Raw genomic sequence first — 13,766 nt, 5'->3', positions numbered from 1 at the left:
AGAACAATTATTCACATGTTCAAATTTAGAGGAACTAGGTACAAATACAATCATTAATGGATCAGTTTCACAGGTGCATTTTTAGTGCCCTTTTTCAAAAGAAAGACTTTACAAATTCTAAGAATGATCTACATTTGCTGCTCATATTGTATATAGTCAACTCCTGTGGTTTTCAACATTTTTCATTTGTACCCGCCCCCTAAAAAAATGTCCAATAGAGGTGTGCGGACCCCAGGTTGAAAACCAATGTTCTATCCAGTTGGTCATGTGTGTCCAATGCCAAAAAATGGTACCTCTTAGAGAATATCAAGACACACACACACACACACACACACACACACACACACACACACACACACACACACACACACAGAATTAATTGAAACCTGGAGGACTCTACTGTTGCCATAATGCTCACACCATTGCCCCTTAGAATGTCAGGGCAGCAGTAAAAACTCAGATTTTTATCCTCCAAAACAACAGGCCCCTCTCACTGAAGCTAGAGGATAATGCTTGGTTGCTCGCTGCAGTATATTCTCCGTTGTTTTGTTCAATCCTGGGGGGTATTGTTGAAGTGAGCCACCAAGAAAAAGAAAGGGATGCAACAGTCACCAGGGCAAACAAGAAAGAAAGCGATCAGGGTAATGATTGTAGCAAATGGACGAGGAGTAAAGTTATACCATTGTTCCACTGCAGAGAACTGCACTAGGGGGCATGCTACCAATTTTTGGGTGAGATGCAAGAGTAAATTTGTGGCTATATGGCGCTTCTTTTTCAGTGGCCTGGCCAAATTCTACGCTGGACAATTATGTTTTGCTTCCTTAAAGTTTCCCGGGAAATTTCAACTGCGGAGTTTCCTGATTTAGAAACTCCTATTAAGCACTGAGGAACTACACACAAATTAATTGATACATTTGGCTGTTCAGAAAAAAATACAAGGCTACTGATATACAGTAAAACTCCAGTGGTCTGGCATCCAATGGTCCAGCACTCCTGATGGTCCGGCACCATCTGGAACCCGGAAGTGCTCCGGGCAGCTGAATAATTGAAGCAGCTCTGACCCTAGCTTCCCCGAGTCAGCCGCTGGTCAGTTTCAGCAGTGGCTGACTTGGGGACGCCTGGGGCAGAGCAGCTGGGGTGCTGTCGGGTTGGTCTCTAGCGCCACCCTTCGGCGCTACAGGACCAACCCGGCAGCACCCCAGCTGCTCTGCCCCAGACTTCCCCAAGTCAGCCACTGCTGAAACTGACCAGCGGCTGACTCCGGGAAGCCTGGGGAAGAACATCCCAGCTGCTCTGCCCCGGGCTTTCCGGAATCAGCCGCTGGTCAATTTCAGCAGTGGCTGACTTGGGGAAGTCTGGGGCAGAGCAGCTGGGGTGCTTCCGGGATGGTCCCGCAGCACCGAGGGGCATATCCCCTACACTTCACCCCAGATCTATAGAGAACTTTCTGGGTGTCTGTCTGATGAGTCTTGCCCACATGCTCAGGGTTTAGCTGATCGCCATATTTGGGGTCGGGAAGGAATTTTCCTCCAGGGTAGATTGGCAGAGGCCCTGGAGGTTTTTCGCCTTCCTCTGTAGAATGGGGTACAGATCACAGCTAGAGGATTCTCTGCATCTTGGGGTCTTCAAAGTATTTGAAGGCTTCAATATCTGAGATATAGGTGAGAGGATTATTCTAGGAGGGGTGGGTGAGATTTTGTGGCCTGCACTGTGCAGGGGGTCAGACTAGATGATCATAATAGTCCCTTCTGACCTTAAAGTCTATGAGTCTATGAGATCCCTCAAGCCCCCTCTTCCGATAGTCTGGCATATCTGATAATCTGGCACCCCCTGGGTCGTAAAGGTGCCATATTATCGGAAGTTTACTGTACACACAGAATAGTCTGATCTGAAAGTGAGGTGGAAACAGTCCTGTACACAAGAATTTCTGTGGGGAGGATGCTTTTTTTTGTAAATGTGGACCATAATTTTTTAAATATAAAGAACTTCAAAATAGACAGGCAACAAGTGTGCATAAGAGAGGTTAATGAAAAATTTGAGTGGAAACAGTAACTGATAATATGAATTTGTTGTAACATACTAAACAGTAATAAAGATTTTACAGAAATTACCTTCTGGGATCTTCAGTGGACCACAAAGCAGATCGGCAGCCTGCTTCTCCAGCCACCCAGGAGGTCTGGGGCAAAATCAGCCCCTTTCTGGCCAAGCTGTGGCTGAGACAGCCCGGCCCAAGCTGTGGGCGGGGCTGGTAGCTGCCTCGTTCCCACCACGGTGGCCCAGCCCTGCCCCTGGCCTCACTCCTAGGATGGGCGGGAATCAGCCCCAGCTTTCCCCTGGCCGACTGAAATTGGCCCCAGCACCACCGCCCTAACCCTGCCCTCCACAGCCACTCTCTGCTCCCTATCCTCTGCCCTCTGTTCCCCAGTCCCCTGCACCCCCCATACTCCAAGCCCCTACCCTGACCCCTCATACACTTCCAACCCTGATTCCTACACTCCCCATCCCAGCCCTCTGCCCTGATTCCGGCACCTCCCCTCACACTCCGAGCCCTCTACCCTCACTGCTCACCTTCCCCAAATTCAAATCCCCTGACCTGAGCCCCCTAGACTCAGCAGCAGCAGAAGAATCAAAAGCAGCAGAAGTGGAAGTAGAGGGAAAAGATGCAGAAGCAAGAGAAGCAGAAGCAGCAGAAACAGAAGAACGAAAAGAAGCAGCAAAATTAAGAGCCGCAGACAGAACAGAAGCCGAAGCAGCAGCAAACTCCTCCCCTCACGCTTACTTGGGAGATCATGTAGGGGTGCATTTGCATGCTTTGCACTACCCCCCGCATATGGGCCTGGAAATGAATAGTCCATTATGGAACATAAAGCCTAGAGTACATTGACAGAGGACTTAAGTGTTCACAAGGTCACCCGACTTTGACAAGTTCAGTTTTCTTTCATTTTGCAATAGTTTCCAGAGGAGACAAGCTTATCACAGCTCACCTGATAGAGTTGCTGCCTAAGGATAAAAAGTTCCTGGCTCAAGTGCTTACTTTGTTAATATGCATAGGAGAGAGAGACAGAGAATGAGCCCTCTCCCGTCCTGTCACCTATGGACATGTCTGCTGTAATGTCTGGCTACCAACTGGTAGACACAGCAGCATACGATTCAGAATTGTAACTAATCTCCTGATTATTCAGCCAATGTCTCATTTAAGATGCTAAAAGTGGGTCATTTAAGTTGTCCAAAGTAAGCAGCCTGCTGCCATTACAAATTTCCCTTATGCAAACTAAAGAATTTGTAGTACAGAAGGAATTCAAAAGGGCTTCATAATAATCAATTTAAAAATCAGGAAATTATTATTTTAAAAAAGCAAAAAGCTAGCTGCTATTCATGATTGATATTCAACGTGTTTGGGCCTCAAAGGCATTTCTGGGCTCATTCCAGGAAACAAACTATTTCAGTCTCTATTCTAGTCCAAAGTATTGCGTTACATGAGCAAACAAATGAAACACAGCAATTAAAGTGGGGAAGAGGTGTTTGTCATTCTGGGGCCTATGAAATGGAATTAAGTTAGCGGTGGCACTCATGAGTTCAACATATCATTGCTGGATGTTCATTTAGCAACACTGTGGGGCCTCAAATCCCTTAAATTTAATTCCTGTGTCCATTTTAAAATATTGAATCGGTAGTGTACACACTAGTGTTGTTTGAAATGGGCTAGTTAGCTGGATTAAATGATCAAACAAGCTAGCACTTATTTTTATGATGAAGGACAATGATCTGTTCAGTTATATATGCAAATCCTATAACAAGATGGGAAGTTATAAAAATACTGGGTCCAATTCTCCTCCCACACAGGCAGAAGTCAGGAACAACAATGGAAAAACAACCCGTGAAAATAACAAGCAAAAGGAGAATCAGACCCACTCATACTCTGTGTACAAAGGACAAAGAGAAATATATTTTAGAGATGCCAAATTAAGAACATATTAGTGTTGGGGTTATATAAAAATGTACTGAGAGGATCAAACACCTAGCGAATGCTACACACCCAGCAATCTAAGCTTCTTAAAATATCCCGGTAAACAAAATATTACCACCTGGTAAAGGCCATGATTCTTCTCTACATTAAGGAGACTCAATGTCGTTGCAGACCAAAACAAAAGGAGCATTTGCTAGACAGGTTTCTTTTCAATATTCTGATAACCCACTGATGCAGCAAAGATAGCCCTTGCCCCACCACTGGCTAAAGGAAAAGCCTAGAAAATATATTAATGATAGCCATTTTTGATATGCAGATATTTCTGCATGATTCACATTCTGCTGGACCAATGGGATTACTGTTCCATGGAAGTATCTACCTAATCATTAGGTGTCACAAATATAACTGGAAAGAAGATCTATCAAATCAAAAGGAAGCTCAAGTGAAGTACAGAGTACATCTATAATGTTGTAAGAAAGTGTTTTATAAATGCAGAAAGAATGAAAGCTGGTCAAAATGCTCAGTTATGTTTCCTGCTTTGCTACAGTAATTTTCAGATTCCTTATTTTGAAAATCAATCCACCATGAAAGTTGCTTCCTGGCTTTGATATATTAGATATCTAAATAACTACAATCGTCCACTCTTGCTTTCAAAGTATTCTTTTTAAAGTAACTAATCAGTAACCCTTTATCTGAGAGCAATTGATATTTTTGTGCGTTAAGAATATGCACACAGTTTGTGAAACGAAAGAGTCTGGTATAAGCTGTTTTCAGCTTTCAGATCCTTCACATATGAAAAAGGAAGATTGCTTTCCAGCAACTCTGTATGTTTTTCAAGTAAGACATAAGAGCCCAGATTCAGGTCTATTTCTCCACACTGAAATCTTTGGAGCTATTTTGGATTAACACCCGCATAAGAGAGATCAAAATCTTGCCTATTACATTCAAAGCAGAAAAGCTGCTTAAAATAATTATAAGAAAATTGCTTTTGTCCATGTAAAGACACACCTCTGGGATATGTGAACTGATCACTAGGAATTCTGTGAAAAAGTAAAAATGGTTAGGCCAGTGATCAGGATCTACTGGTAGATCTTGAAGCCTCTGACAGGGGATCCTGACTGGTTTGGCCAGGAAGCTATCAAGTGCTGGCACTTCAGTTTCCCCTCCGCCCTCCGTCATGCTGCTCCTGTCCTCTGCCTTGGAGCTGCCCCCCTGGGAGCGTCCTGCTTGCTGTGCAGGGTGTGGGAGGGAGAAGAAGAGGGTGCTGATGTCAAGGTATCCCTCTTCCCACATTCCTGAACCCTATCTCCACACAGAGAGAAGGGGATAGAAGGAGCTTGTCGATACATATCTCCAGGGCTTGACAAGCAACGGTGAGCCCCGCTCGCCAGCCGCACGGTTTGGCGTGCTGTGCATGCACTGATCGCACTGTGGTGACGCGCTGGCTTAAAATCTACTCACCCCAGGTGAGTAGATTGACTAATTTGTCGAGCCCTGCATGTCTCTGTCACTCTCACACACCATGTGTGTGTCTCATTCTCACAAACACACACTGTTCTTCACTCTCCTCTCCCGACCCAACACATACGTGGGGGGTTGTTGTTACTTCTTTTACTGCTTGCAAAGTGTGGTATTTTGGGGTTTTGACTGGTCTGTGCATTTTGTAATTTTAATTTCACTTAACATTTAAATTTAATTCTTTGAGCAATGAGTTCTAAAATGCCAATTCTGTTTTGGCTGGAGTAATTATATCTGTTATAAGTGCTGCTCCTGTACATGGCTGGCATGTCTCTGCAGCCTCAGAGAGGCAGAGCAGGGGGTCTCCACATGCTCTCCTTGCCTGCAGACACCACTCCTACAGCTCCCATTGATCAATAATGAGGAACCATGACCAGTAGAAGCTGTGGGCTCAGTGCCTGTAGATGAGGGGCAGCTACTGCTGTACTTGCCAGCTGTTTTCAGGAGTGGTGCAGGGCCAGGGCAGGAGCAAGCCTGCCTTAATCCCACTATTCCACCACCAGGGAGCCACCTCAGTTAAACAGGGCCCAGCCAGAGCCTGCTTCCTGAACCCTTGTCCCAGCCCTGAACCTCCTCCTGCCCCACACATGAGTCCCTCTGCACCCAAACTCCTTCCCAGAGCTTGCACCCTGAAACCCTTCCTGGACCCCAATCCCTCAGCCTGGGCTAAGCCCAGAGCCCATCCCACACTCCAAACACCTTGGCCCAAGACCAGAGCCTGCACCCTAACCCCCTGCCTTAGCCTGGTGCAAGTGAGTGAGGACGGGGGAGGAAGGAGAATGGAGTGAGCAGGGTGAGGCCTTGGAGAAGGGGTGGAGCAAGGGCAGGGCTTCAAAGAAGGGGCGGAAAGGAAGCCGGGCAAGGGTATTTGGGTTTGAGGTAGATCTTACATTGCACTTCAGTTGAAAAACGTGATCTTGTGGTTAAAAAGGTTGGAGACCACTGCGCTTGGCAAATTAGTTTTGCCTGATATAAGAGCTGACTTTCATGTAAATAATGTGTAATTGGATTATGCTTACCCTGAAATTAACACTAGTATGAGTGGGGAATTTGTTTACCAAAAAATCATGTGCCGTTGGAAAATGCTGAATTTGTCAAAACCAAACTTTTTTGTGGAAATACAGGTCTATTGTTTGCAACAAAAGTTTCACTGGGAAGGTGTCTCAAGTCCAGGATGGAATTTCTGGTCAAAATGAGACACTCCAATTTCCCAGACTAGTCAGTAGTGCAGTGATTAGGGTACTTGTATGGGATACCCAGGTCCAAGTCCTTGCTCCAGCCCTCGATATTGGCTATTCTGGGGTAGGTATGGTATGGCTCTAAAAATTTCTGAAAAGTCTTGGTTTTGTACCACGTCAGAAGAGAACAAAATTTGTAAAAATAAAATTCCACCATTGACCAGCTTTGGGTAATACCCAGCATCGCCTAAAAAATTAACTAGAATTTCCAACAACTATATACAGTTCACGCATTGGTTTCAGGCCTGATGTACACTTAAAACTTTTCCTGGTGTAAGGCTGACAGGAGGAATCAATCTAGGACCTTTGGAGCTTAGTGCATGAGCCTCTACCGCATGAGCTAAAAGCCAACTGGGTGGTGGCTAAGGCTGTAAAACATACTCATTATTCTGTCCATAAGAGGCCTCCGTGCCATTAGATGGGAACAGTAGACAACACCCAGCAACTGTGCGAGTTTTACTGGCATAGCTGCATCCATTAGGAGTGTGACCAAAAGTAACCCAACAACAAAAACACACCATGCCTCTAACTGGCATGACTCTGCCAGCAAAAGCCTCAGTGCATACTGACAGTTATATTCCTTTTGTTGACATAGTTTATTTTGTCAGGATAATCTGCATCTCCACTACTAATATATTTATAACAGCAAACCTTTCTGCCTATATGGCTTGGTTTGATTGAGTGAACTGCACGGTAAAGCCGAAGTGCTTTTATTCATTCTGTCTCTAAAGCAAGAAAGAGATAAACAGCATAAAGAAGTTAAGAGATTATATGTAAATGTCATATATCTCTGTTTAAAGAGAAGCTGAGGGCAGACTGGATTCAGCAATTAGTTATTTGTCTTGACCAATATATTCCTTTTTTTTTCTGTTTGAAAGTTATCCATGAACACAGTTGGATATACTGCCTGCTAATTGAAATTATTCTGTAACTGGTTCCTGCAAATATACTTTAGCCCTTGGGTTGAGCCCACTAGTTATCAGATTATTGCTTGGACTACTCCTTCTTTATCACTTGCTAGGTTCATGGTGTGCTTTGACACCTACATTATGTGGTGATGTTTTAGTTCCCACGTAGAGAGTTCTTTATGAAATCTTGACCCCACTGAAATCAGTGGGAGGTTTTTCTATGTACTTCCACGAAGTTAGGATTTGACCCTGGTGCACATTCATATGCAAATATAGAATCACATAAGTATTGGTGTCACTTTCTCGTTCCCCAAGCATTTTTACAAAACTTCTGATGAATGTTTGTAGCAACTGAGCAAAAGATTACTCATATACCATTTAAACAAATATATGGTTCTTATTCAAACAAACTGTCACAATCAACATACTGAAGATTGGTAAAGGGTACCCACCAAGCAGTGTTCCCTTGACTTTTTCCCACACATGTGCAGAACAAATTTAGTTATGTGTACCAATATGGAGGTGATATGTCCACACATCACCTCCATATTGGTGCACATAACAAAATTCATGTGGCAGGGATGGAGCCAAGGGTTTGGAGTGTGGGAGGGGGCTCAGGGCTGGGGCAGAGAGTTGGAGTTCATGGGGGGTGAGGATTCCACCCAGGTGTGCAGGGGGTGATTGGTTTGGGCTGCAGGCTGCCCTGGGGCTACAGCAGCGAGGACTCCCCAGCTCTGCATCCGACCAGCAACACTTGGGCTGAAAGGGAAAGGTGCCTCTCTCAGGCATGGTAGCTCTGGTACTGGGACACATCTCCCACACTTGTGGCAGGCCTAGTCCCAGCACGGGGCTAGAGAGTCATGCAGGCTGGGGGGCTGCTCTAGCTGGTCTGGAGCGGTCCCCAGCATAGATCCTGCTTTGGTCAGTTAACCAGTTAAATGTCAGATTAACACAACGTTTAACTGGTTAACTGGAATTTTACATCCCTAATAAGTACTCCGCTTCCCTCAGAGGTGGCAGCTATGTCAACTTTAGAAGCCCTCCCAACAACATAGCACTCTCTACACCAGGGATTAGGTCGGTGCAACAGTGAGAGACATTTTTATGCTGGCACAAGTTTGTAGTGTAGACCAGTGCTTGGTAAGATCAATAAGTATTAGTTTAAATGGTAATATGAGTAAGATCAATAAGTTTGTAGTGTAGACCAGTGCTTGTAGGAGCCCATCCGTCTTGTAGGAAGTCGAAAGGGATTTTTTTGCTGACCGTGGTTTTCTTCCCCCAGACTGGCTATATATTTTGCTTTCTGGTTTTACAGGTAAGTTTTCTTGTCCATCTTTGGCACAAAATGTTTTAGAAGTTTACATAATGTAGGTGATTGCCAAGTATTCTCAGACAAGGAAAGCAGCTGGACTGTCTCTAGTTCTGCAGTACATTGGACAAAAATGTGCTGTCATTATTAGAAAAGTGTTCCATTCAAGCGAATGGTAAATTTGTTCAAGAAAGCACAATGGAATGAGACCTTATGTTACTGTAGCCCTAAACCTGCAATCAAATGCATACAGTGCTCCTTATGTCTGCACAGACTTGAAGCGAATGGAAGCTCTGGACAAATGCAAAGGTATGCCTTAGATCCGTTCCTAACACTGAGGCCTTTGTAAGCACTAGTTAATTTCTCTGAAAATGCAAGATAGTGCCCGACAGTGTATTTTCAATCTATTGCTTCCTCCATTCAACTTAGAAAGGCCTCAAATGATGGAATTTCCAGCTCTTCTCCTGGAAGACAATGCATGACAATTTAAATTATTTTCTCTAGCCTTGGGAAAGTAAAATTGTTGAATTGCTCATGTAAGGGGCATCTACACAGTGCTCTTACCTCAAAATAAGCTATACAATTTACACTATGACAATTGTGTAGCCTATTTCCAGGTAATTTCAAAATAGCTTATTTCAAAATTTGGCACTGTCTACATACTGCCAAATTTTGAAATAAAGCGCTATTCCAACAAATCCCTTAACCCTCATAGAACAGGGGTTACAGAGACACCAGAATAGAGCGCCTGTTATTTTGAAATATATTTTTAAGTAACAGGAGCATTTAAAGATGCGGAATTGCTATTTTGCAATGATTCTGGTATCCTGAAATAGCCCCACTGTCTGAACGTAGCCATATAGACAGAGCCAGCAATTATTACGGTACAAGAAAATCAAGCAGAACTAAAGGAACAAAAAAGATATTTCATTCTTAATAGCAATCATATTTTTGTTGTTATTTTCAGTTTTTAATACAATACACTTATTATAATTTATTCATACTGGCTGGAATCTACTTCTGGCTATTTGGAGAGAGGGGAATATGATGTGATGTGATTAATTCCAATTAATAAAATCTTGTAAAATCTTAATATCAGTTTGTGATAATGCTTCAGGGGGTGAACTATTTCATTATTCCTAAGCATGTCTTGTCTAGTCTTGAATATTTTCAGGGATATTGGTTACAAACTTTCCATGGCAGCAGATTCTATAGCTTAACTGCTTTGGTTAGGGATGGGTGAATTCCTGTGGAACTTGGTGTACTACACTAGTTTCTCAACCAGTTTTGTGGAGGTTCACCAACCAATCTGAATTTGCTATCCCTTTTTATTTTATCTTAAACTGATTGCACTTATCTATCCTCCCCCCAATGGCTGGAAGATTGTACTATGTGTTAGAGATAGAAGAACGCCCAAAAAACTAGCCTGCAATAACTTGTTGCCCATTATAAGGCATTCATTCTCTATTCTTCCTGTGGAAATTCTCCCCCGTCTTCAGTCTCTTGTGTTTTTAATCTGCCACTCAACTGCTCTTTTGTCCCTAGAGCCTCTCCAACACAAAATACAAACAAAGACTGAACCTTCTGTCCTATAACTTGTTCAGAAATTAGGCAAGGCAAGTTTGCCTATTCTTAATTCTCAACAGTGATGTTAAAGGCTTGCTGATTCAAGCCTTTAATATTTGTTTCCCTTCTGAAACTTAAGACAAACTTCCCTTGTTCTATCCTAACTGAAAATAATTGATCACTGTAATTCATGTATATTCCCTTAGTATGTAGTGACTGTACAAATAAAATTCTATTTAGCATCCCATGTTAGTTCAAAATATATACTTTTTGGAAGATATATTTCACATTACATTTGGAGTAAACATTCCTCACACCAAAAAAAAGATAGTGCTATCAAGATGTATTTTGAAATGAGATCAATTATCCAATTAAACATCAAGGCGCATCAGAGGGCTTGGTTTATGCTAATACCATATTTGGGGCAGCATGAGACATAAGAAACCACTGCCCCATAGAAACTCCTTGGCTGCTCTTATTAAATGTATTTCATTTTTACCCATAAGTTATTTAAGTCATTTACTTTGATTGCTGGAAATTGTCAATTAGGGGTTTAATGTTTTAACTCCAAGGTTCACAAAGAAGTACTTTACCACTTTGGAGTATTAAAGAACCCGACACAGGCTCAACTACATTCTGTAACTTACAGAATATGACAGTGGATAAATGTTTTAGAATGTTTTGTTGGCAAGCTTCAGTCAGCATTGTTAACAAGGCTCAGTGGGTAAAGTCCCACACAAAGAATATTTCTGTTGCTATGAGCCAACATTATTTCTCCTTATAAATATATGGAAATACCTTCAAATACCTGACTACACAGTCTCCAAAAATGGCTCTTACCTTTGCAATTAACACCACCCTTTGCTTCTTGTTAGAGAAATCTTTCTTCTTCTTCTGTGTTTTTTTAAATGGCACAAGCTGTCAATGTGCAATTTACTGCTCTGATCAGTTCTGATCACATATTGTGTTTAACAAGAACAACTCAAGGACATCTCGCAAATTAATACTAAATATATCCTAAACACTTAAATCTGCTTCGAGGTTTAATGTCAAACCCTTGGAGATGTAATTATTCAATCTAAACAACAAAAAATTACCTTTGAATTAATTCCATGCTCCAGTGCAATGCAAGTCAAACAAACAAGTTCCAGTTCAAGGCATTGTTATTTGTGTGTTTGGGGTTTTTCTCCCCATCTGACTGAATGCTTAACCAAGGAGCTCACTTTCTCAGTTAAAATGTAGCACAGAGTTCACCTTTTGACAGAACATGTTAATATTTAACTTGGCCTGGTAGAATGGAGAATTCTCTCTGTGTTGGTAGAATCAATCCACACTGACTGGAAGAGCTAGTACTAACAATACGTTCACTTAGAGTAAGGCCAGAACTCTCCAGCATATCAGTGTGAGTGTTAAAATGAAGGCTGCTGGTTTTTCAATTTAAACTAAACACTACCCTGTCAGTCAGCTAAAAATCAAGCTTTGCTAATAAGTGCTGCTTTTTCTTGGCACACTTTTTAATCACATACTGCAAGCATTTATGTCCACATTGTAATCAGAGGTAGGAGAGCACTGCAGTTTGTTTAGAGACACCTGTGCTAGCACCACTAAAAATAGCAGTGTAGGCAAGGGCAGCACAGGCTTCAACAACACAATTAGGTGCACAAGGTCTCTAACATGTTTTTGTACAGCCTACGCCAAGGAATAAAAGTGGGAGATTCAGAGACAGCTACATGGAGAGCTATGGGGAGCCAACACAGAGTGGTGGACCCTTCATCTTCCCTCAGCCAGGCAGGGAGCAGCCTTCAGGCCCTCGCATCCCCCGAACTCTGGGCACATAGCAAGTCTACCACAGCCCCCCATAGCTGCCCAGTCTCCTCAGCTGGTCTCCATACTAGCCTAGTGGTGGGGCTGGACAAGAAGATAAGGGGAAGTGGCAAGGTCCATCCCAATGAAAAGTAGATGAGCCACGCCTCCCCCCACTTTCACAAAGTGGGATGCCCCTGACCTGTGCTGCCACATCTCCCCTGCAGTTTTTTGCTATGTTTGCATGGGTATATCTACCTGAGCTGCAATTCTACCTCAGACTGCAGAGTAGACATACCCCTTATTCAGTAGCTTCCACTTGTTGCTCACACAAGGAATGCTTAAAAAGGGGGTGCAGCTAATAGACTGAGGCAAAGTTTTCCTATTTCTGAAGCCTTCATTGAGATTGCCTGATGTTATGTCCCTCTTCTGCCAATCACCATTTCGAAAAACCTACATTTCATTATACTTTGTGTTCCGTCTTGCTGCTCTATGTCAGGCATAACCACCACTTTCCATCCAGCATGAATGCAAACAAGCCTTTGTAACCAGGTGGCTGAAACAGTTAAGCAGCTTGCACTGCAAATGCAGGCCCATTTCTTCTGCTTCTAGGGAATTTGAACTATGCAGGCAGGTTCTTGGCTGTATTGTGTGGGTGTGTAAGCAAGAAACAAGACAGCAAGAAAGAAGCAGTGAGAAAGCCAAGAAGAAAGGGACAAACACTGGCATTGTGGCACTGGAAAAAAGAAGAGAAAACTTTTAAGCACATACTAGAAGAGCAGGCTTGTTTCATTCCCCTGTGTTCAGGGAACCAGGACTTTATGTATAATCTTTGTAAATAAACAAGAGTGCATCAAAGGAAATGTCTATTAGATCCCATCAGTTTCTATCTCCTAACTGGAACAATCCACATGATTCCAAATTTAACTAACTGTCCAGCTTAAACAGGATAAACACTTTCCTCTCTCTTCCTCCTTGTTTCAATTAAGTGAAAACCTACTTTTGCTTCCACTAAAGTCAATAGAATATTTGTACTTCATTACAGGGAATAGGGTTAAGCTCCAAGTCACCAAACTTTAAACTACTCACATTATAAACAAATATTCAAGTAGCTTAAAAAAAATTCAACCAAGTTTTTATCTCTTTCGATAAACTATAAATTACAGAGCAGCCTCCAAAGGAAAGACCAATGATGAAAACCTATCAGTTGCTATTACTTCAGGTTAGATAAAAAGTCATTCTCCTTTCAGCTGTACCTGGTGCCCAGAAGAGAAGATGTTAAAAAATAAAACGAGAAAAAAAATCTAAACAAAAGCCTCCCAAATTTTAGCCCTGGTAGGTATCTGCAGTTAATCCTACCATGTAATTGAGGCTTCCAGCAGTGAGTAATGCAGTTTCCAGAAGGATTGGGTTAGAAAAGATGTTCCTGCCACTGCTGAACCTTTAATAGGAAACTT

General features: G+C 42.7%; 1 long non-coding RNA gene across 3 annotated transcripts in view; it reads right to left on the bottom strand.

Moving 5' to 3' along the window:
- LOC102450663 (uncharacterized) overlaps window positions 1-13,459 on the bottom strand; it is a 190,074-nt gene extending 176,615 nt beyond the window's left edge. Inside the window, exon 1 of one of the 3 annotated variants that reach the window (XR_012902104.1) lies at window positions 11,604-13,459. This is a non-coding gene — a long non-coding RNA (uncharacterized LOC102450663). The remainder of the gene's footprint in view (window positions 1-11,603) is intronic. The other 2 variants (XR_012902106.1, XR_012902105.1) reach the window with 2 other exon arrangements.
- Window positions 13,460-13,766: the final 307 nt, after the last annotated feature.

This window comes from Pelodiscus sinensis, chromosome 2, assembly GCF_049634645.1.
Source record: "Pelodiscus sinensis isolate JC-2024 chromosome 2, ASM4963464v1, whole genome shotgun sequence".
NCBI lineage: Eukaryota > Metazoa > Chordata > Testudines > Trionychidae > Pelodiscus > Pelodiscus sinensis.
This window is presented reverse-complemented; position numbering and strand designations above follow the sequence as displayed.